The following is a 25,666-nucleotide window of genomic DNA, read 5'->3' on the forward strand; positions in this document are numbered from 1 at the left end:
CACTGGGCTCTGGGTTTCTGTATCACTGGGCTCTGGGTCTGTGTCACTGGGCTCTGTATCACTCGGCTCTGGGTCTCTGTATCACTGGGCTCTGGGTCTCTCTGTCACTGGGCTCTGAGTCTCTCTGTCACTGGGCTCTGGGTTTATCACTGGGCTCTGGGTCTCTGTATCACTGGGCTCTGTAATACTGGGCTCTGGGTCTCTGTATCACTAGGCTCCGGGTCTCTTGTCACTGGGCTCTGAGTCTCTATCACTGGGCTCTGGGTCTCTGTATCACTGGCCTCTGGGTCTCTGTATCACTGGCCTCTGGGTCTCTGTATCACTGGCCTCTGGGTCTCTGTATCACTGGCCTCTGTATCACTGGGCACTGGGTCTCTGTATCACTGGGCTCTGGGTCTCTGTATCACTGGGCTCTGGGTCTCTGTATCACTGGGCTCTGGGTCTCTCTGTCACTGTGCTCTGGGTGTTCTCTGTCACTGGGCTCTGGGTCTCTGTATCACTGGGCTCTGGGTCTCTTTGTCACTGGGCTCTGGATCTCTCTGTCACTGGGCTCTGGGTCTCTGTATCACTGGGCTCTGGGTCTCTATCACTGTGCTCTGGGTCTCTGTATCACTGGGCTCTGGGTCTCTCTGTCACTGGGCTCTGGGTTTCTGTATCACTGGGCTCTGGGTCTCTGTATCACTGGGCTCTGTAATACTGGGCTCTGGGTCTCTGTATCACTAGGCTCCGGGTCTCTTGTCACTGGGCTCTGAGTCTCTATCACTGGGCTCTGGGTCTCTGTATCACTGGCCTCTGGGTCTCTGTGTCACTGGGCTCTGGGTTTCTGTATCACTGGGCTCTGGGTCTCTGTATCACTGGTCTCTGTATCACTGGGCGCTGGGTCCCTGCTTCACTGGGCTCTGGGTCTCTGTATCACTGGGCTCTGGGTCTCTGTATCACTGGGCTCTGGGTCTCTGTCACTGGGCTCTGGGTCTCTCTGTCACTGGGCTCTGGGTCTCTCTGTCACTGGGCTCTGGGTCTCTCTGTCACTGTGCTCTGGGTCTCTCTGTCACTGTGCTCTGGGTCTCTCTGTCACTGGGCTCTGGGTCTCTGTGTCACTGGGCTCTGGGTATCTGTATCACTGGGTGCTGAGGCCTATGAATGCCCCCATAAGGACAGCACTCAATAATGTGCCGTAGAATTTTAATTACACAGTTCTTTATTTCAATGAAGTTCTAAAATGGCTTAAATTGAAGACCTTTTAAAAAAATTTCCGAGTGTAGAGTTATCGGGACTGTAGATTTTGAATATCTGATCATCCAAATTTTAAAAAGAAACTGCCAGTCATGCACAAACTGAACCCACCAGATTACATTATTGAAGTTGAATTTATCTTCTCTCTAGCCTGTAAACAATTACATTCGCAACACTTATGAAAATAAGCTTGCTACAGGAATCTGAACTGCAGTTGTTCTTTAAACTGCTGATGTACCGTGACTGGATTTAAAAGGACAGTGATTGTTGCTTGCTCCATATAAAGGGCCACTGGGTCAATGCACTGAGAGGACAACATTACACAAAGCCCAGGAACAACACCAGTGTGACGATACATTTATAAAAGTGCAGTGCATTCTCGATCGGTGACTTTAAATTCTTTGCCAGCGAACATTGTAAATTGACATTTATGTTGGCACACCTTTTGTGGGAACTTTGCACAGTCAAGCAAATTTCTTCCTCACTTTTTTATGAAGCGAGGGGCAGAAATTGATCCCTGTCGCCCCCGATTTCTGGGTGGAAAAATAGGAGTTGGGGCAGAGCAATTTCCGGGCGTGATCTTCCACTCCCCAGCTCCCTGGAAGTGCGCTGGCTGCCAATTTGGAAACTTGTGACTTCCAAATGCCACGAGTATCCAACTAAAGTAGGCCCCTCGAATATGCTAATCAGCGGTCTCGATGCCAAATTGAGCAAAAGCTGGGTGGTGCGTGCACCACTCAGTTTTTCCCAGGTCTACAGCAGCCCCACCAGCGGTCTTTAAAGGGACCGCCACTGGCCACCAAAAAGCAGGTATATTTTCTTTTTTTACTTACCTTAATGTGGAGCCAGAAGGAACATTCCTGCTCCCCTCCTGCCTCCGTAGCAATACTGTAGGCTGCTGCTTCCCAGACTCGACCATTACCCATGGAATGCTGGCCTTTATTGCAACCTGACCGGCCTTTTGGCTAAGATCATGCATACCTGACGGTGGGGTGGCTTGACCCATCCACCTCCACGGAGGTGTGTGGGGGACGTGACCCATCCACCTCCATGGCACGAACCTGGTATTGCAGTACTTCCAGGAACGGTGCAGTGGCTCTCGGCCTTTTGGCTAAGAGCATTGGCGCAGAGTGATCCTTGAATGGGCCCAAGGTGACCTCTGGCGTTTGTGATTTGACAAAGAATTGGAACGATTGGCTACGAATTTCAAAAAAAAAAATGCATACCTGACCTGACAGGGGAGTAACCATGACCAGAAAGTGGTTCTCCCTGGATCAGGAAGGTGGTTCCCCTATGCTTTTTGGAAATAGGAGGTGGGTGGGGGGCCTGCCCTGTCCACCTCCATGGCACGAACCTGGTATTGCAGTACTTCCAGGAACGGTGCAGTCTTGCCTCTAGGCCTTTTGGCTAAGAGCAAAATCATTGGCGCAGAGTGATCTTTGTTTGGGCACAAGGTGACCTTTGGCGTTTATGATCTGACAAGTTGATCTGACAAAGAATTGGAAAGATTGGCAATGAATAAAACATTTAAAAAAAAATTACCCATGGAATGCTGGCATTTATTGCAACGGGGATGGAGTATAAAAGTAGGGAAGTCCTGCTCCAACTGTACAGGGTGTTGGTAAGACCTGGAATACTGCGTACAGTTTTGGTCTCCGTATTTAAGGAGGGATATACTTGCATTGGAGGCAGTTCAGAGAAGGTTCACGGGGTTGATTCCTGAGATGAAGTGGTTGTGTCTATACTCCTTGGAATTTAGAAGAATGAGAGGTGATCTTATTGAAATATATAAGATTCTGAGGGGGCTTGACAGGGTAGATGCAGAGAGGATGTTTCCCCTCATGGGGGAATCTAGAACTAGGGGGCATAGTTTCAGAATAAGGGGTCGCCCATTTAAAACAGAAATGAGGAGGAATTTCTTCTCTCAGAGAGTCGTGAATCTTTGGAATTCTCTACCACAGAGAGCTGTGGAGGCTGGGTTTTTTAAATATATTTAAGGTGGAGATAGACAGATTTTTGAATGATAAGGGAGTCAATGGATCTGGGCAGCAGGGGGGTAAGTCGAGTTGAGGTCAGGATCAGATCAGCCATGACCTTATTAAATGGCGGAGCAGGCTTGAGGGGCCAAATAGCCTACTCCTGCTCCTATTCCTATTCCTTATGTATTCGCCTCCCCAACCCCCACTCCTCCCCAAGGACTTACCTGGTTTTAGACCTGGTGTTCAAAATGGTTATAGTTAAAGAATCATAGGGGCCGAATTTGGTCAAGGGCTCCGCCCACCCACGTGCCACTCAAAGTGCCGCCGATGGCCGCCGAGGTACTGGATGGTACTATCGGCAGGGTTTTCATCGCCGAGGTCCCTCGAAGGTTGGCGGGCGGCAAATCAATGATGTACGTTGCCAATCTGGACGGCAGCGGGCGGGAGTTCTCAATCTTGGCAGCAGAGGCGCTTGCCGCCCAAGTGCCGCCGAGGACGGAGTCGGGCCCACGGAGGGTCGAAAAGGTCAAAATAAAAATCATCACCAACAAAAAAATAAACATCTGAGGGCTTTCAGGGGACCCCATCCAGGTAAGTACTTGTAAATAAATAATTTAAAAACATTCCACTTACCTATTTTACAGGATCTTGACATTCACCATCAAGGACAGAGCAGCCTCCACGCAACAGTCCACCGCCGTCCAGCCGCCGATTCCTGCCTGCACCAATCTGGCATCTCGGCGGGAGGGCGGGGGTGGACTTACGCTCATCGGCCGTCTGCTGACATTGGCGGGCGCTTCCCGGCGGCTCTCCCCTCCCCCCTGCTCCAGGACACGTCGAAAGTGGCACTGGGCGGCAGTAGGCGGTAAATTCATCAAAATCGGCCCCTTAGGGTAGAAATTTCATACTGGTAGAATTTTTTTTTTTTTAAGTGCCATCTGCCAAATTCCAATTTTTCATAAGACAGAACTTAGATGGAGAATGTATCAACAGTTGTAAAGTAACGCCTTAATTTCTGTCATGCACCCGCTCTCGTCAGAACACTCAGTTATTCTGCAGTAGCATCCATTTAAGTAAGGAGGTGAAAAGTAGGATGTCCACTCTATACAGAGGACCCCCTGGGAACTGATTTCCTTCGATGTGCTCTTATGTTCCGACCAGCTGCACAGGCCAAATCGCACCCATCCACGTAGCCTGGACCAGTGCAGAACTGAACCTCAATCAGAGCAGCTTGTGGAAGCAACTTGGATTCTCCTCTCCTACTTTCTCGGCCTGTTGAGAAAATCTTTTTGACAGCTCAAGCCTTGTTCTCTTGGTGAAATGTTGCATTGGGTTTTGGAGTGTTGGTGGGACAGTCGAGTGTCACAGCTGAATGAAACATCAGCTGACTGAAATACCAGTGTGCTGGGGAGATCACTAATTCGGTTAGGCGAGTAAACTAGGACTTCTGCCGGGCAGGTAGATCGGTTAATTGTGATCAACTGGCTTCCACCCAGGTGTCTCGATTCAGCGTCCTCTCCTGTGCTGGCATTTTATAGGAGCTTCCAAGTTACAGAATCTTTATTTGACCCTGAGTCTTGTTCTAAGCTTCTCAGTATTAGCAATGTCCTGACTGCATTCATTATCAAACTCAGTTACAAAACTGTCTCTTTTACATAGCTCACTATCATTAGCAGGCTCTGGTAGAATAACAGCTCTGTTACACTCTCATTATAAGGCTCTCAGTTGTCGCACTAATATGTTACAACCATCATTATCAGGCTCTTGTTATCAGGCTCCTATTTCTTATGTTCTTCTATTCTTGAAATATCGGGGAGTCAAGGGTTATGGGGAACAGGCGGAAAAATGGAGTTGAGGCCAAGATCAGATCAGCCATGATCTTATTGAATGGAGGAGCAGGCTCGTGGGGATGTATAACCTACTCCTGCTCCTTTTTCTTATGTTCTTGTTGTAACATTGTCTCTTTTCCCCAATTCACGCTCTCAATTGTAACACTGTCTCTGTTATACATATGACCCAGTTATAGAAAGCAAATAAAACACTGAGGAAATAAAAAAATAAAAAGAAATAGTGAATGGTGGGTGATGAAGAGTTACAGGAAGAAACAGCAGCCTCTGAAGCTTCTTCTGTTAAAGAAAGCAATCAGTTGTCGTGCAAGATCTTTAAATCATGAACCCTTCACCCATGTCAGAAAAAAACCTGTTAATAAACACACTATCCTCCTTATAATGGATGTTGCAAACAGAATTGAACTCTGTATTCTGTGATACCTTGTCAGAGTGGGCATGTTGAAGTGCTTTTTCCAGTCATTGAACTGAACCTAAAGCTTTAAATCTTGTATTTCAATTCTCTGCAAATTGGGCTCAATCTATTTGTACTAAGCAAATACTTAGTAAACGTAGGAATGTGCTCATCACTTACACAAACATAAAAATAGGGTTGAATTTACACTGTGCCGCACTAATAAGGAATGTGAAATTCTTCTTCCTGCTATTTTAGCATGGTCCCCTTTGGGTTACCACCTTCATTAAAATGTTACACAAGGATTCTAAATAGACTAGATAATGTCGACCATGACAAGCCGTCTCACTTTGTCCACAGCCGAAAAACCAGGGGACACAGCCCGCGCTCGAAGGGGGTAGATCCAATAGTTAATCTGCAGAAACATTGGGGGGAGTGGGGACGGATGTGAATCTCCAGGAAAATACGGGTTTCCTGGAGGTCCTGCCAAATTTTAATTTTTGTACTCGGTTTCCCCGCCGCAGCCAGCCAAATTGAGAGGCTGGCTGGCTGTTTGGCAGGAAGGCCTGGCATACCAGGCTGGAGCCGGGGAGCAGAGAGGAGGGAAGGAGGGATCATAGATCGGATGGGAGATTGTGGGCGAGGGGCTGGCCTGGAGAGAGCGGTCGGGGGGGCGGGACATTGTAGGCAGGGGGACTCGGAGAGATCAATGGGGGGCCATCGAGGTGGGGTTGGGGATCGGACAGAATGCGGGGGTGGGGGGATCACAGGAGAGGTTAACAGGTTTGCTAGAGAGGCTGGGGGGGGGAAGCACTCCTGAGCCTTCTGGACCACAAACAGAGCTGGAAAGGTACTTGCTGTTGGATCTTGGTGTTCATATAAACAAATCATTAAAGGTGGCAGGGCAAGTTGATAAGGTGGTTAAAATGCATATGGGTTACTTGGGTTTATAAATAGAGGCATAGAATATAAAAGCAAAGAGATCATGCTCGAACTTTACAAATCACTGGAGTATTGGAGACAATTCCAGGCACCACACTTCAGGAATGACGTAGAGGCTTAGAAAGGGTACAGAGGAGGTTTACCAGGATGTTACCAGGGATGAGGGACTTCAGTTATGAGGAGAGGTTGAAAAGGTTGGGACTGTTTTCCTTGGAACAGAGAAGGTTAAGAGGTGAGCTAAAAGAGGTTTTCAAGATGATGAGAGGTTTTGATAGAGTAGATAGAGAGAAGCTATTTCCACTGGAGAGTGGGTCAGTAACCAAAGGTCGGAGATTTAAAATCATTGGCAAAAGATCTGGAAGGGAGAGGAGTATGTTTTCACTCAGAGAGTTGTGGGGATCTGGAACGCTTGGCCTGAAAAGGTGGAAGCTGACTCTATAAATCATTTTAAATTGGAGTTGTACAGTCACTTGGGGATGAGCAACTTTCAGGGTTACAGACACAAAGCGGGGATGTGGGACTAAGGACCACATTTTCCCCAGCACTGGGCACCGTTTTTTTGGCGGCCCATGCTGAAGATCAGTTTGAAGGTTCCACAGTGTTGGTGTGCCGGCATCTACTGCCAGCGCCAGAATGTCAGCCATGATCTTTTTGAATGGCGGAGCAGGCTCGAGGAGCTAGATGGCCTACTCCTGTTCCTAATTCTTATGTTCTTATGTAAAGAAGGCTCCTGGGCCATTTCTGAGCAAAGGGCCAAGTTTCCTCCCGAAATAAATTTATAGAACCAGCGCACAGACCACAAGCACCGCAGGAAAAAACCTTACCTGCATTTACAGAAATCCGCTCTGGCCCTCTCCTATCCCTGGCCGAACGGACTCCCTGATTCATAATTTAAGTTTTAACAAAATTAAAAATGCAACAGGAACTGTATGTAAGTAAAAAAAAATGTCAAAAATAAACTTACCACAAATGCTGCTCCTTCGATGTTGAGTGTAATCAGGCCATACCATTGAAGCAAAGAAATGTAAAATTTTTCCAGCAATGGCTCTGGATCCAAAAATCTTCTAAGAAGGTTCCAACCAAGGTAATCCAACAGTTTCCAGAATCTTCGTAGACATCCAGCAGCTTTTCAAAGCAGTCTTCTCTTCACTGCACAACAAGGGTAGCCTTCTATCTTTTCTCAACTCGACTGCAGCCTCCGGCCAAAGGTCCTCCACCCACATGGCCCGCTGCTATCCCAGGCCAAAGGTCCTCCAGCCACATGGACCGCTGCTATCCCAGGCCGAAGGTCCTCCACCCACATGGCCCGCTGCTATCCCAGGCCAAAGGTCCTCCAGCCACATGACCGCTGCTATCCCAGGCCGAAGGTCCTCCAGCCACATGGACCGCTGCTATCCCAGGCCGAAGGTCCTCCAGCCACATGGACCGCTGCTATCCCAGGCCAAAGGTCCTTCACCCACATGACCGCTGCTATCCCAGGCCGAAGGTCCTCCAGCCACATGGACCGCTGCTATCCCAGGCCGAAGGTCCTCCAGCCACATGGCCTGCTGCTATCCCAGGCTGAAGGTCCTCCAGCCACATGGCCCGCTGCTATCCCAGGCCAAAGTTCCTTCACCCACATGGACCGCTGCTATCCCCGGCCGAAGGTCCTCCAGCCACATGGCCCGTTGCTATCCCCGGCCGAAGGTCCTCCAGCCACATGGCCCGTTGCTATCCCAGGCCAAAGTTCCTTCACCCACATGGACCGCTGCTATCCCAGGCCGAAGGTCCTCCAGCCACATGGCCCGCTGCTATCCCCGGCCGAAGGTCCTCCACCCACATGGCCGCTGCTATCCCAGGCCGAAGGACCTCCATCCACGTGGACCACTGCTATCCCAGGCCGAAGGACCTCCATCCACGCGGACCGCTGCTATCCCAGGTCAAAGGACCTCCACCCATGTGGACCATTGCTATCCCAGGCTGAAGGTCCTCCACCCACGTGGACCACTGCTATCCCAGGCTGAAGGTCCTCCACCCACGTGGACCACTGCTATCCCAGGCTGAAGGTCCTCCACCCACGTGGACCACTGCTATCCCAGGCTGAAGGTCCTCCACCCACGTGGACCACTGCTATCCCAGGCCGAAGGACCTCCATCCACGTGGACCACTGCTATCCCAGGCCGAAGGACCTCCACCCACACGGCCCGCTGCTATCCCAGGCCGAAAGTCTGCACACAAAAGACAGTGCAAGATACTCCAGGCTCATAGAGAAGCAGCAGTGATTTCTAATAAAGGTGGACCATTACATTGTATAAAAAAAATATTCCCACCATAAATCTGTTGTTTTTATGGAGTATTGGAGTGCTTAGGTGGACATTACATTATGTTTATTAAATATTTCCACCACAAATCTTTTATGTTTTAATGGCATTTTGGAGTGTTGGAGTGCTTAGGTGGACAATAATACTAAGTTGTTCATGGATCCAGACTGGGTGAGGGTCACTGATACATGCACCATGGTGCTTCGTTGCACGTATCAGTGACCCAGAACAAGGCAGGATCCATAAACATCTTAGTATTGGAACCTGCTCCTGTATCATTTAAACTAATAGGTTGCAAGGGGTAAGGCCATTTTACATGTCGAATCCGGTTATCCTGCAATATTTATTAGTGCAGCATTAAAAAATGAAGTGCAGGAGTCAGGTTAAAAGTCCAAAATTAAAATGTTTATTAAACATTTGTACAGCACAGTTGTAATTAGCTTAACATTACTTATCTTTAAACCTTCATAACTTTAAAAACTTTATTCAAAACCGTGGCAAACTTTAAAAAGAACAATCAACTAAAGCAATCAAAAAACAAACAATTATTTTATCCTCCTCCTGAGCGCTGTGCACCAATCCTGCCCCAGTAGATGCTGCACGTGCCCATAGTTGCAGACCTGCTTCTTTGCCCCCCCTTACCCCCAGGTGTAATCTGTTTCTTTTCCGGCGTGGCGTTTCTTGATGCTGGGCTATAACAGGGACAGAGCCAAAATGTGTCATTGTGGAATGCCCGGGTTCCTCTTCATCGTCAACCTCAGCCTCAGGATCAACCCTTGATTTTGATACAGAGTAGAAAGCGCTCCTCGCATTAAGGACAGCCTGGGTGAGCCCCCCTATTGCCGATACTACCTCATTCAACCGTCCCGAAAGTCTTTCCACCTGTAATGACAGTCCCCCCAACTCTGCCCTCACCCCACCAAAGGCTTCCAGGAGCAATCAAGATTGTTGGATGTTCTCCCCGCTCATCCCCGCAAGATGTCCTAAGTTCTCAGAGTCCAGTGTTTCTGGATCAGGTCAGGAGTTCGCCCTCCTATGACGTCTCACAGGTGTGACTTGCTGCGACACACTTCTACCCGCAGCCTCGGACGTCACACCTAGAAAAGTCCTCTCGCTTGATTCGCTCATGAAAGGGCTTGGAATCCTCGAGTACCTCCAAATCCAGGGTAACCATCTCGTCGTCTATGACTTCTTGCTGCCCATCTTTGTCCTGAGTTGGAATATCTGACGTGGCAGTTTCTTGAACATTCTCTCCTTCAACTTCAGGTGTACCTTCTGTCTCCTCCTGATGCTCAACCTCTGTGAAACAAAAGATGGATGCTTGGTTAGCAGCATTGAGGAAGGAGAAGCAGGCAGCACACGCAGTACGTAACATTCAGCCAACCCAGACTGTGCAATTTGCAGGGCTTACCCTCTAATGGTAAACTGGGCCAGCTTCCGCATTAATTGTTGGTCTTCTCCTGTGACATTTAATCATTAACGCTATCCTCTGCTCCATGGCTGTTAGTTGGAGCCTACTTGGCGGACCTCCTCCAGTTTGTGACCGTTCTCGGTTGATCTGTGACACCATCTTCTGCAAAGATGCAAATTGAACTTTTTAAGAGAGAGTCCTTCTGAACACACCGCAAACACACAAGCACACATACACACACACACACACACGTACACACACACACACACACGTACATACACACATACACACACGTACACACACACACACACACACACACACACGTACACACACACACACACACACACACACACACACACAACACACACACACACACATGTACACACACACACACACACACACGTACACACACAAACACACACACGGATCACATTTACAGATGCTATTTCATTGCATAAATATACATATATTTTAAAGCCCAAATAAATGTAAGTTTAACTTATTACTTACAGTCACTGCTTGTCCGAGGTCCTGCCAATTCTTTTTCAGCTGCGCACCGGTTCTCGGGATCATGGACATTCCATTAAACTCGACTGCAACCTGGTCCCAAACTTTTGTGAGTGCAGACGGTTTAAGCTTATTTTTACCGAAGCTCAAGAACTCCCCATCTACTCTCGATTAAGTCTACCAGGGGCTCAATTTATTCCACGAGAAATCTCTGCACCCTTACGGTTTCCCCTTCTCCATCCCTGGCCCTGGCCCTTTTCCTTACATTGCAGCTATCTCATGATCGAAGCTGTATTTCCTACCTGCAAATCCACCTCTGCCACCAATGGATTCTCAATGGTTGTCCACACAGTCCCCACATATGCTTTTTTAAAATACTTTCTACTGTGCATGTGCAAATTTATTTTTCTTTTCGTGCGCCTGTGCAATGGGTTTGGTGCCCGTTTTTTTCCAGCGCCTGCGTTGTGCGGTTTAGGCGTACGTTGGAGGCTTCGCCCTGCGAGTTCAGATCAGGTAGCGCCAGTGCCAGAGGGTACGCATGTGCTGAGACAACTCTGCATTTTTATTTTCAGTGCTGAGGGGCAAAAAAAAAACGGGCCTCCAGGTAAGTGAGCGGCATTATTTTTCTTTAGGGAAACTTGGGCCCTAAGGACTGCCCTTTGACAGAGCCACCACAAGCACAACGGGTGAAAAATCCTCCTTCTGTACTGTACATTTCTATGATTCTAGAATTATTTCAGTGAACGAGTGGTCAATCTATGGAACAGGTTCCCTAGGGAGACGGTGGAAACAGATCAAATGCAAATTTAGCAGATTTCTTTCAGAAAATAACATTTTGGGATTCAGTATATGAGTAATTTGAGACATGACATGTGGTAATTGTAGCTTGGGAGGAACGGGTGACTTTGGACCTATGGTTCTCAATGCTCTCCACCACTGGGGCTTTCCTTGCCTCATGTCTGGGTCTGTTATAGACTAATTGACAGAGATTGGTTGCCATGATTAGTCAACAACTCCATTAGCGTTGCACCATGCGACTACCAGGAAGGTAGAAGGTGAACGAGAATGATCTTGTTCTTTTTTCATCTAGCAATTCCTATTTTGTGCAGAGGCATTAATGTACTCATTACTAATATCGCACAGGGCAAATTCAGCCTAATATGTACAGACCGAAAGTAAAAACATGAATATCGTTAATTGGAAATAAGGAACCAGGTACAGGTGCAAATTGTGGTGCTGCAAAGTCCTCTTTGGGCTCTCTTCATGCAATCTGATTTTATTCGGTAATGTTTAAAGGTTTAACTTTGCTGCTAAACTCCATGAGAATGTTAAAAGCATAGGGAGCGAAATTGCACTGGCCCTGTTCCTGCGCCAGGCGCGGATTCCCGCCCCGCGACCTATATTTAGGTTACTGCCCCGAGAAATATCGCTCTCCACTTGCTCTGCGGGGCACGGGGGGGGTGGGCGGAAGGGTCAGTGAGGGGTGCAGTGCTATGCGGTGGGACGAGTAACGCTGCCGTGTAGAAAGGGCCCTCCCCTTCATTAAAGGGCAGGGCCAAGCTGCCCACTCTGCGGGCGGGAAACCGGGCCATCCCTGGACCATCAGGGAGCGGAGTGCCATGGCAGCAAGATCGCGGCACGGACCCTGCGATCGAGAAGGAAGAAGGCCCTGACCAGTAGGCCATTTTTTTTTTCAACTCTCCAACTCCCCTTTAATTTTCACTTTGCGAGAGGCCTACACCCCGGTAAGCTTCCCCTGAAGCTGTTGCGGGCATCATCCAGCACAGCCTCACGGGGCGCTATCGAATTTTCGCTCCGGGGCGAAAACAGGTCATTGCGCACAGTGATGACGTTGTCATCGCTGGCACAGCGGAGTGGGACGCTACCGGTTGCCATGCGGTGCTACTGGTTATCGCTGCCGCTAAACTCCTGCGGCAATTCGGGGAAGTTGTTAGCGGCGCCGTGCCCGGGCAAAATGTTGTTTGCAGCCCGTTAGTGCCCCCTGAAGGTGCTAATGGGAGGCGCAAATAACCCGAATTTCTCCTCCATACTGTTTATTTCACCCCAGTCAGAAAGACAGTGCTGCCTGCTGAGATCATTTGATATACTGCCCAAAAGGTTCAAGGGGGCAGAAATGTCAGTCAGCGCATGCTTGCTGTTTTAGTGATGGACTCTTCGACCAGGCCAACATCCCCAGCATTGAAGCACTGACCACACTTGATCAGTTCTGCTGGGCAGGCCACATAGTTCACATGCCAGACACGAGACTCCCAAAGCAAGCGCTCTACTCGGAACTCCTTCATGGCAAACAAGCCAAAGGTGGGCAGCGGAAACGTTATAAGGACACCCTCAAAGCCTCCCTGATAAAGTGCAACATCGCCACCGACACCTGGGAGTCCTTGGCCAAAGACTGCCCTAAGTGGAGGAAGTGCATCCGGGAGGGCGCTGAGCACCTCGAGTCTCATCGCCGAGAGCATGCAGAAATCAAGCGCTGGCAGCGGAAAGAGGGTGCGGCAAACCAGTCCCACCCACCCCTTCCCTCAACAACTGCCTGTCCCACCTGTGACAGAGTCTGTGGCTCTCGCATTGGACTGTTGAGCCACCTAAGAGCTTATGTTAAGAGTAGAAGCTAGTCTTCCTCGATTCCGAGGGACTGCCTATGATAATGATGATTTGCTCGAACATCACTGCCAGTATACTCCTAGCTGTGGAAACTGTATACGATCTCTTTTCTGGGCTAGGAAGTGGGGCCATTGGCCAAGGTTTCCTTTTCTGATCACTATCCAGTGACTCCTGATGGAAAGTGCAAGTGTGTGAACATGGGTGAGGATAGGATTGAGCTGATCTATGATATCGCCCATGATTGAATAGTTTGGCTGGCATTTTCCGACAGGATCGCTGGTAGGCCGGGTGGGAAAATGTTTTATTTTTTGCAGCGGGTCAGGAACCCGCAGCCAGTCCGCCGCCACGGGCCTTTCCCAATGTCAGGTCTGTCAGCGCTGAGCAGACCCGACAGGCAGTGGCAGGCGACCCGGTTAAACTTATTAGCATCTAGTTGATAGATGATTAACAGACTTTTTTAACTTGCCTTTTTACTTTAACTGCTTGACCACAGGAACCACGCTGTTCGGGGACCACAGCTGTCAACCTGAGGCGTGAATTACATAAGAACATAAGAATTAGGAGCAGGAGTAGACCATTCGGCCCCTCGAGCCCGCTCTGCCATTCAATGAGATCATGGCTAATCTTCGACCTCAACTCCATTTTCCTGCTCGATCCCCATATCCCTTGATACCCTTAATATCCAACAATCTCTCGATCTCTGTCTTGAATATACTCAAAGGGCTAGACTTCCCTCTTTGGTTTTCTCGGCGGTGCTGCTCGTTTTCGGCGGAAAATCACCCGCCGAAAGTTGCCACTTCATGTTTTAAAGAGTTCCGCCGACATTTTCAAAATGTCGCTGGGGAGTGGTCCGCCCGTGTGCACCGCCGAGAAAACCTCCACCGCCCGAGTTTGGGCTCAGCGGTGACCTGTAGGTCAGATCAAAAAAAGCACCAGGAAAAGCAGCTGGAGCTGGGCAGTAGGTAAGTACCCCTGCAAAGAAAGGTAAGTTAAAGGCTTTTTAATAATTCTTTTAAAATACTTTGAAAATGATGAAGTTAAAAAGGGTCTTGAGAATGTTTTCAGAATTTTTATTTTTTGTTTCGTTGAAAAAATATTTTTTTGAGTTTTTCCCCCCTCCCTAGGCCCAACCACAGCCTCGGTGTAAATTTGAGTACTTACCGCCCAATTCTGATCAGACCCGCTGAATTTGCCCAGGATTGCGTTTAACCGTCGAGAATCTACGTGTAAGATCCACTTTCTCGCCGGGCGGTATTTTTTCCCTTTTTTATGCAATTTTTCACCAGCGTTATTTGAAGAATCTTTGCGGTCTTTTTGGATGGCAATCCAGTGGTGGTGGGCTTTAGGGAAAGTCTAGCCCATAGCCTCCACAGCCCTCTGGGGTAGAGAATTCCAAAGATTCAGCACCCTCTGAGTGAAGAAGTTTCTCCTCATGGCTGACCCCTTATTCGGAGACTGTGACCCCTGGTTCTAGACTCCTCAGCCAGAGGAAACATCCTCCCTGCATCTACCCTGTCAAGCCCCGTACGAATTTTGTATGTTTCAATGAGATCACCTCTCATTCTTCTAAACTCTAGAGAATATATGCCTAGTCTGCTCAATCTCTGGCCATTGCTCCAGCTGATTGCTTGACCGCTTCAAAAATCCAGTAAAAGCTTCCATAGGACAGATCATCACTTTCCTCAGTCACAAGCTGCTTCTCAGTCCATTTCCTACACAGATTCTGCAGGCTTTCCACTCTCCATCTGCTCTCACTGCATTGGAAGAACGCTCCTCGCCATTGACAGAATGCTTCTATCATCTCTACTTCACCTGCCATCTATTCCATCAACATGGGTGCCCTTTATACTGTCTCACGTTGGTTGTTAGAATCTGACCACGAGCAGCCCCAACACCAGCAGCACCAACCTTCTCCATAATCACCTGATGCTGCACAGGTCAGAGGGCATCAGCGCCCGGCCACATTGCTGTCCGGGAGGAGGCCAGGGATGGCTTCACCATGGCCAGATTTACTTCACTTGACGCTGTACACTCTGGCTGTCACGTGATGCACCAGGTTTGCATCACCCCACACCAGCACCATAAAGCCCCCCTACAATGTCCAAGCTATTCCTTTCACATTCACCACCATTGTGGGGGGCGGGGGGGGGGGGGGGGCGGGGGGCAGGGGACAGGGGGGTAACCGTTATGTTTCACCATTCACTACAACTCACTAAGCTAATTTCAAAGGTGCACACAAAAAACAGAGTGTTGAAAATAAAGGTTTCAATGTTTGACAGCGCATTAACAGAAACTTTACATAAACATTGGATAAAAGACCCAAGTGCTTGTGAGTTGTTAGTTGGTATGATTGTACTAGGATGAGGGTGAGTGTGAAGAGTGGCAAGTGAGATGGGAATGTGATAATGTAGATAGATCGAGAGAGAGGGATAGGTGGAGGTGCAAGGTAAGTTGGTGTGAATAAGGATGTTCAGGAGTAGGGTAGGGAAGGCAGAGTGATGGGGATGTGATGAGAGGCACAGCAGAATGAAGGTGAGTGTGGCTTTGTACTAACGTTTCGCGATCTAATGAGATCATTGAAAGGTTTGTGCCACTGCACCCAGGTCCTCCTGACGATATCCCTGCATATAACCTCCTCTGCAATGTGCAAGCAGGTCTCCTGGGGAGGTCTCTTCCACCCATGAAAAGGGAAGAGGATCTCCTTTTATGCTCTGACTCTCACCATAAGCATATGGAGAGAGTCATGGGAGAGCCTGGGTGCAGCCCTGTGCCTCTGTGCAGTGATTGTCAGTGTTTTCAGCACCTCAATGTTGTAGAACACTGACAGCACAAATATAAAAAAAAAGTTGTCCAAGGTCCCTTTAAGGAAACCGGCTGATGACACGTCATGAATGACGTCACCAGACTCGCTTCCTCTAATTGGAGCGGGAAATGCGCTGGGCGGACTTAACAAGCCCTGTCAACGGAAAATCATTTTCCAGAGCGGGATGGAGCCAGCAATGGGACTGCGACCCTCACCGACCTTGGCTGCACTGGAACCGCCGATGTAAGGAAAATCTCGACCTTTGTTGGCATTCACTATCTAAACTCCTATGCTCTTCTTTAAAAACATGCAAATGCGATGTTTTATATTCACTCCAACCATCCAAACAGGGCAAACAATAGCTCCCCTGTAAGCTTGAGAACTTTTAATAATCTTTCTTCAAGTGAATTGATATCAAAGAGGAAGAATTTATTTACTAATTTTTTTGGAAAGAATCACTTTGCTTCAGTTTCCCTTTAGCTCCGTAAAGCGGTTGGATGGTTCCAGTCCGGATTTCTTCATTTGCAGGAGGTCACTGGAAATAATATTAGCTGCTAATTTTCAATTACTACGAAAGCAGCCGCACATACCTTCCCTCCAGGCCTTTTGTAATATCGCCCTACTATGATAGACAATGTGTATTATGTAGTCAATTAAATAATTATACCATCAGGGAAAATGGGAATACAGTTGTAATTTCTATGCTTGCAAACACTTAAATTGAACAATTAAAGTATTTGTTTGGCATAAAGTTAGCTGACTACTGAATTTTTATAAATCTGAGATAGTATCTTGTCTCCTAATGCAGGGCAACCATACAGAACTCCCCAGGAGTCATTAAATATTCCTCAATGTGCAGCTCTGCTAGCATTAACACAGCGACGAGAGCTGAGTGGAGCTAAGCGAAGCAATTGTTTCAAACATTTAATCGCTGGGAAACATGGCAAGATTTTCCCCAGGGAGGGCAGAAGACGACCTCCTTCAATGACACCTGTTAACAGCTGCGAGTGGATCAAATTCTGATGGCCTCAGCTTAGTTAACATCCGCTACTGGTCCAAAGGGGTAAAAACAGCTTTAAAAAGATTTGAAAATCACAACTTTTATTTAATTAACCCTGGTCATTGGTGTCCTACATCTGGGCTTTGGCTCTCCACCTTGTATATCATCATTATAGGCAGTCCCTCGGAATCGAGGAAGACTTGCTTCCACTCTTAACATGAGTTCTTAGGTGGCTGTACAGTCCAATACAGGAACCACAGGCTCTATCACAGGTGGGACAGATAGTCGTTGAGGGAAGGGGTGGGTGGGATTGGTTTGACGAACGCTCTTTCCGCTGCCTGCGCATGATTTCTGCATGCACTCGGCGACGAGACACGAGGTGCTCAGCGCTCTCCCAGATATAGTCCTTGTATATAGTCAATTAAAGAATCACCAATTTGCTTTGAATTCAACACCAGTGTTGCAGTGTCTCAGTGGAGAAGTTCAGAATTAAAGGGCAATTGGCATTGTACATTGTGATTTTTTTGAGGGAAGTTCAGTTTCTGGAAGAACCATGTTTTCAGCTGCCCACCACTTTGTGCAGCAGCATGGGCTCGAACTGTAGCCCTTAGCTTTGAGGGGCACAGTAGCCCAGTGGTTCTGTCACTGGACTAGTAATCCAGAAAATGTGAGTTCAGATCCCAAATTGAGAATTTGAATTCAATTTAATAAAAATAAAAAGCTGGTATGAGTAAAAGTGACCATGAAGCTATTGGTTTGTTGCAATTTCCTTTAGGGTCTGACTGGTATGTGACGCCAATTCTACACCAATGTGATTGACTCTTAACTGGCCTCTGAAGTAGCCAAACAAGCCACTCAGTTGTAACTAGGGATGGGCAATAAACAAGTGAGTATTGCCACCATTGTATAAGACAATGAGTTGGAGGTGGGGTGGGACTTACGGCAGGACTCACATCAAACAAGGGTCTATTTAAACAGAGTCTCTACACAAACTACAGACAACGGAACTCATGAACAAAACTGCAGCACATTCTCCCAATAACATAAGAACATAAGAACATAAGAATTAGGAATAGGAGTAGACCATCTAGCCCCTCGAGCCTGCTTCGCCACTCAACAAGATCATGGCTGATCTGGCCGTGGACTCAGCTCCACTTACCCGCCCGCTCCCCATAACCCTTAATTCCCTTATTGGTTAAAATTCTATCTATCTGTTATTTGAATACATTCAATGAGCTAGCCTCCGCTGCTTCCCTGGGCAGAGAATTCCACAGATTCACAACCCTCTGGGAGAAGAAATTCCTTCTCAACTCGGTTTTAAATTGGCTCCCGCGTATTTTGAGGCTGTGCCCCCCTAGTTCTAGTCTCCCCGACCAGTGGAAACAATCTCTCTGCCTCTATCTTGTCTATCCCTTTCATTATTTTAAATGTTTCTATAAGATCACCCCTCATCCTTCTGAACTCCAACGAGTAAAGACTCAGTCTACTCAATCAATCATCATAAGGTAACCCCCTCATCTCCGGAATCAGCCTAGTGAATCGTCTCTGTACCCCCTCCAAAGCTAGTATATCCTTCCTTAAGTAAGGTGACCAAAACTGCATGCAGTACTCCAGGTACGGCCTCACCAATAACCTGTACAGTTGCAGCAGGACCTCCCTGCTTTTGTACTCCATCCCTCTCGCAATGAAGGCCAACATTCCATTCGCCTTCCTGATTACCTGCTGCACCTGCAAACTAACTTTTTGGGATTCATGCACAAGGACCCCCAGGTCCCTCTGCACCGCAGCATGTTGTAATTTCGCCCCATTCAAATAATATTCCCTTTTACTGTTTTTTTTTCCAAGGTGGATGACTTCACATTTTCCGACATTGTATTCCATCTGCCAAACCTTAGTCCATTCGCTTAACCTATTTAAATTTCTTTGCAGCCTCTCTGTGTCCTCTACACAACCCACTTTCCCACTAATCTTTGTGTCATCTGCAAATTTTGTTACACTACACTCTGTCCCCTCTTCCAGATCATCTATGTATATTGTAAACAGTTGTGGTCCCAGCACCGATCCCTGTGGCACACCACTAACCACCGATTTCCAACCCGAAAAGGACCCATTCATCCCGACTCTCTGCTTTCTGTTAGCCAGCCAATTCTCGATCTATGCTGATACATTTCCTCTGACTCCGCATACCTTTATCTTCTGCAGTAACCTTTTGTGTGGCACCTTATCGAATGCCTTTTGGAAATCTAAATACACCACATCCATCTATCTACCATGCTCGTTATATCCTCAAAGAATTCCAGTAAATTAGTTAAACATGATTTCCCCTTCATGAATCCATGTTGCGTCTGCAGCAGGGTGATTTCTCCAGCAAAGTGCAGTGAGTGGAGGAAAGTCACGCAATACAAATTATGTGCGTAAAGTTACTTAGAGCAGTGAGGCCTCCAGGCCTCGTTATTGGGGGAATCACCCAATCGTCTTCATTCTGACCAGGACTCATTGTGGCTCTACATGCAGCCAGCAATTAATACTGGCCTTGCCAGAATTTATTTCTGGGAATGAATACAGAAGAAAATCCAACATTACTTTTTATTTAAATTGAACTGTTTTATTGAGTAACATAGCGTTACTCAAGGTGAGGACATCATTGTGAATTGATAACATGTTGAAAATTGTGACATCTCGTCTTGCAAAGCAACACAATAAAACATGGAGAGATGGGCATTACTGTAGAATGGGAGAACTTGGTTGATTGTCTGTTTTACCCATGACCAGTTTTTAATCTCAGCTGGAACTGCTGGGGATTTGTTGAGAATCAGAGCTTGGGAAAGTTTCTCCGTTGTATACTAATGCCAACTTTTTTGCCAACATTAGTGAACAAAAAAAATACCTGTAAATCCAAATTAGGGCAATTTTTAAAGAAATGTTTTAGTGAACCTTTGCACAGGATGGGCACTGACACTATAGAATGGAAGACTCAAGCATTCAGCAACATCAAACACTCATAGTAAAGTACATTTAGATTCATGGAATCCTATATTATAGAAGGAGCCCATTCGGCCCCTCGTGCCTGTGCCGGCTGTTTGATAGAGCTATCCAAATAGTCCCACTCCCCCGCTCTTTCCCTATAGCCCTGAAATTGTTTTTCCCTTTCAAGTATATATCCAATTCCCTTTTGGTAGTTACTATTGAATTTGCTTCCATCACCATTTCAGAATAAGATTACCTCTGCTCTACAGCCTAGCACTCCCTAATGCACCAATATGACATTTTCAGTTTCCAAACCAACCATATTTGTCTGCCTTTCTTATTGAGATTGTCACTTTACTGCTTATTGGGGCAGTTTTGTGCTGCATCACTTTTTAAGATTCAGGCAACTTCTCAATGCTCTTTATTCATGTTCCCCACAATAGCCAACTTCCTTAGGCAAGCCAATATTCGTTTTGAACTGAAACATGGGGGCCAAAATTCACCCCCGCAGAAAACGGGATGCGCCCACCGTGTTTGATGTGGGTTGATGCGGGGGCTTCTTGCGCAATATTCAGTTCTGTCTTTTTTTTCAAGCGGGCCGGAAGTCGGTCATAATGAGGGCAGAAGTGGGGACCCGCTGGAAAAACCACAGAGGTGAATTTCGCGAGCGGCAGCCTTTCGACAAAAAGTCGGTGGCCATTCGACAATGCCACGCGGCTGCCGCTTTCTGGCGGTAACAGGCTTTATCGGGGGGCTGAATTAGCCCCATGATCTCATGCGCATAATATCTGGGCTAATGAGCTATGAAGTAAACAATGGATCCTTTTACCTTTGGGTTATACGCCAGAAATAGTACCGATGTCACCATGTAGTTCTGGGGCTAGGACTTTCACACGTTTTATCAACAACGGTCAAAAATCTTCTGAAAACACCACACTTATAGACCAGATAACAGGCTAAAATCTGTAAAACAGATTTATTGAAATAAGATAATACAGAAGGAAAAAAGGTTAGACGGAGGTACATTACAAAACTTTCTCTAATATTTTAACAAGTTTTCTAAATCCAGCATAAGTAATTTCCAGTTTCTTGCGGTCTTATTATCAGTATTGTTATTAGAAAAAAATAGAATTAGTACATGAACTGTTGAATTGACCAAAGGCCGCAGTATGTATTTGTGAGTATACAGTTGTTGATCCAATCAGAGACTCAAGTGGGGTGGAAATAGAGCTGAGCAGTGCTGCCACGGAAATGTAGAATTACAGTAGTGTGACCCTGACCTGGGCTGCATATTCCTTTTAATGAGCGTTCAGTGCTGGCTCCGACAGTCGTGGACTGTGTTTCCCTGTGTGCTAGTGTCACTTCAGTCTGTGCAGAGAAAACACCCTGGATACCCCTCAATCTTCACCGCTCCTGCAGTCTAGACAGAGTGCCATTTCTTATAAGCATTTATAATTGGGCTCCAGAGTTTTAAGAAAACAGCAGACAAAAAGGAATCTGCAATGTTTGTTCAATTTATAACTCAATTTTAAACAGGTGAAGTCTTCACAATGTAAATTCCAATCAGTTTGTATGTTTAGGCTAAATTGGTCCCACTGCTCACAAGCATCTTATTTCCTAGTTAGATTTTCCCTCAGTTTTTCCTTTGTTGTTGAACAACCTAGATGAAGGGAAAAGGCTCATGGGGCCCATTGCACCATCAAGGTGGGAAAAGAGTGGGAGAGGAGATAAGATACATCAAGAAATAATACGTAGGTGATACTAAGATGGGTTTAAAAATACTCCAGACTGTAGGAGAAAGGGAAGACTGTGGGAGATAAGGCACTCCACAGTTTTGAGTCCCTAGGAAAGAATGAGTGAAGAGTTGGAGCTGGTGCAGTCAGCCTTGATTTCAATAGAGGTGGTGCAAGGAGGAGGAGTGAAGTTATTCTCAAGAGAAGCTGTGGGGTTGAGCTGGAAAGTTAGAGGACAGAAATGAGAGGAATTGTTTAACAGATGACAAGACTTGCCCCATCATTACATTCCCTTGCACCACTAATTATTCCTTCACTCATGAGTGTGGGAGGATGAGCTGTTCCCAGATATCTACTTTATATTTAACTATAAGCTGGTTTAGAGGTGCGCCAGAGTGCCTGAGGATGACGAATCCTCTGATTTCACCTCCCTCCTGGTAACAAAGCATCCGGAAAATAAAACATTGGAATGTATTAAAAGATCAGTATTGACCCGAAATAGTGCGGTATTCCTGGCACTTTATAAATCATTTGTGCAACCGCACTTGCATTTATATAGCGCCTTTCATGACCTCAGGATGTCTCACAGCATTTAACAGCCAATTAAGTACTTTTCACTATAACGAAGGAAAGTATATTGAAGAGAGCAACTAGGATGATTGAGAGGATGAACGGATTGGATTATGAGGAGCAATTATTTAAATTGAGCATGTACTCACTGGAAAAGAGAATGAGAATCGATATGCTTACTGCTCCTAAGATTCTAAAAGGACCACATAATATAGACCCATGACAAGCTATTGCACCTTGTTCAGTACAGTAGAACCAGAGGTCATAGGCTGCGTTTGAAGTGAGGGTAAATTTAAAGCTAATCTGCAGAAACAATATTTCATTGAGCAAGCGGTCAATCTATGGAACAAGCGCCCTAGGGAGACGGTGAAAGCAGTTAGTATTGATTCATTCAAATGCAAATTAGATAGATTTATCTCTAGAAATAACATTGTGGGATTCAGTACATGAGTAATTTGAGACATGACATGTGGTAAGTTGGGGGACCAGATGACTTTGGTCCTATGGTTCCCAAAGCCCTCCTCCACTGCGGCTTTCCTCGCCTCAAGTCTCGGTCTGTTGGAGACTAATTAATAGAGATTGATGAAAGAAAGACTTGCATTTATATAGCGCCTTTCACGACCACCGGACATCTCAAAGCATTTTACAGCCAATGAAGTACTTTTGGAATGTAATCTGTTATAATGTAGGAAACATGGTGAGCAATTTTGTGCACAGCAAGCCCCCACAAACAGCAGTGTGATAATGACCAGCTCATCTGTTTTAATGATGTTGGTCGCGGGATAAATATTGGCCAGGACACCAGCGATAACTCCCCTGCTCTTCTTCGAAATATTGTCGTGGGATCTTTTATGTCTATTTGAGAGAGCAGGCAGAGCCTTGGTTTAATGTCTAATCCAAAAGACGGCACCTCCGACAGTACAGCGGAAGCTCCCTCAGTACTGCACTTGGAGTGTCAACCTAGATTTTTGTGCTAAAGTACCTGGAGTGGGACTTGAACCCACAACATTCTGACTCAAAGGCGAGTGGGCTACCCACTGAGCCACAGCTGACCCTATGATTACTCAACAACTCCAATATTGCTGTATCACGTGACTACCAGGAGGGTAGAAGCCAAACTAGATGGACTTTGGTCTTTTATCGTCTAGCAATTCCTCTGTTCCATCACTCAATACCTCCCACAGCTGGCCTGGCTGCAAACATATCTTAGTTTAATGAGTTTGTGATGCCTGGCAAGATGACTCATTTGCAAAGCTTTTGGTTTTCACAGCAAAACAGATTGAATTGCAGAATGCAGTTCCAAAAAACACTGGTAAAAATGTTGGAAACCCATGTAATAAAAATGGATTTGGCTTATTCAGTCACTTTAGACTTGTTGCCCACCTCATTAGAAACAGAAGGTAAATGTTTAGTTTCACCTACCACTGCCAAGGAAGCAAACTCTACTTCACCAAGGCTCCATCACTGCAGCTTATGATGCATGCTTGCAGGAACTGAGCTGAGCTGCAGTTCCTCCTTCCTGAAATCATGGCTCCACCCGAGGATGGCCAACCTCCAGGATCACCCCGGAGTCCCGATCAGTTGAAGGTTAATCTCCAGGACACTGCTGCCGCAACCCAGGAGATAAATCTCAGGGGCACTGTGATTTTTGGTTAGTGGTGTGCCACAGGGATCGGTGCTGAGACCACAACTGTTTGCAATATACATAGATGGCCTGGAAGAGGGGACAGAGTGTAGTGTAACAAAATTTGCAGATGACACAAAGATTAGTGGGAAAGCGGGTTGTGTAGAGGACACAGAGAGGCTGCAAAGAGATTTAGATAGGTTCAGCGAATGGGCTAAGGTTTGGCAGATGGAATACAATGTCGGAAAGTGTGAGATCATCCACCTTGGGAAAAAAAACAGTAAAAGGGAATATTATTTGAATGGGGAGAAATTACAACATGCTGCGGTGCAGAGGGACCTGGGGGTCCTTGTGCATGAAACTCTTTTGAGTTTACCTGCGAAAACATAAAACATGTATCCGTGCCACCCGACCTGGATGACACACACAAGACATTTACAAGGCCCTTTTTTGTTTTTTTTTTTGGGTTTTTTTTTTTGTGGTTTTTTTTTGGGCACTAAAATCAAATTTTTCCTTTTTTCCAGTGCCCCCTATAAAAGGAGAGGGGGACACTAAAAGCACCGGCAATTAAAACAAGTTAACTTTAAAACGTAAAATCAAATTAAAATTTGGTTGCCGGGCGTGATGATGCACTCCAGTCCCTCCGGTGCCCACCTCTTCCTTGTGCATGAATCCCAAAAAATTAGTTTGCAGGTGCAGGAGGTAATCAGGAAGGCAAATGGAATGTTGGCCTTCATTGCGAGAGAGATGGAGTACAAAAGCAGGGAGGTCCTTCTGCAATTGTATAGGGTATTGGTGAGGCCGCACCTGGAATACTGTGTGCAGTTTTGGTCACCTTACTTAAGGAAGGATATACTAGCTTTGGAGGGGGTACAGAGACGATTCACTAGGCTGATTCCGGAGATGAGGGGGTTACCTTATGATGATAGATTGAGTAGACTGGGTCTTTACTCATTGGAGTTCAGAGGATGAGGGGTGATCTTATAGAAACATTTAAAATAATGAAAGGGATAGACAAGATAGAGGTGGAGAGGTTGTTTCCACTGGTCGGGGAGACTAGAACTAGGGGGCACAACCTCAAAATACGCGGGAGCCAATTTAAAACCCAGTTGAGAAGGAATTTCTTCTCCCAGAGGGTTGTGAATCTGTGGAATTCTCTGCCCAAGGAAGCAGCTGAGGCTAGCTCATTGAATGTATTCAAGTCACAGATAGATAGATTTTTAACCAATAAGGGAATTAAGGGTTATGGGGAGCGGGCGGGTAAGTGGAGCTGAGTCCACGGCCAGATCAGCCATGATCTTGTTGAATGGCGGAGCAGGCTCGAGGGGCTAGATGGCCTACTCCTGTTCCTAATTCTTATGTTCTTATGTTCTTATGGCACAAAATAGTGGGGTTTCTTTCATTTTTTTTGAACAGTTTTATTTATTAGTTAGAAAAATATTAGAGGCGGAAAAGAAAGGCTGTTTGACGGGGCGGGCGGGTGAAGACAAGCGGTCATGTGATGAAACCTCCAGGGATACGCCCAAGCAAAGTTGGTATCCCGACTCCAGCCCCTTCACTAAATGCTGCAAGTACAAGGCAGGCCTTTCTGCATTTGTAAAGAGAAAAGGCCAGTGAAAGTTTTGTAGTTCTGTGGTTTTTGTAGAACTGATAGTTCTGACAAAGTGTCTTCACCTGAACTGGTCATCTCTTTTCAGATGCTGATGTCCTGCTGTATATTTGCGGCATTTTCTG

At 46.6% G+C, this 25,666-nt stretch overlaps 1 protein-coding gene and 1 pseudogene across 1 annotated transcript in view; both read left to right on the plus strand.

Moving 5' to 3' along the window:
* The window catches only part of LOC139268260 (hepatocyte nuclear factor 1-alpha-like), a 292,924-nt gene that overhangs the window by 26,516 nt on the left and 240,742 nt on the right, over positions 1-25,666 (plus strand). The gene's annotated exons all lie outside the window — the stretch shown is intronic.
* On the plus strand, positions 2,325-2,624 carry LOC139270040 (U2 spliceosomal RNA; annotated as a pseudogene).

The sequence above is a fragment of the Pristiophorus japonicus genome, chromosome 8 (genome assembly GCF_044704955.1).
Source record: "Pristiophorus japonicus isolate sPriJap1 chromosome 8, sPriJap1.hap1, whole genome shotgun sequence".
In the NCBI taxonomy this organism is placed as follows: Eukaryota; Metazoa; Chordata; class Chondrichthyes; family Pristiophoridae; genus Pristiophorus; species Pristiophorus japonicus.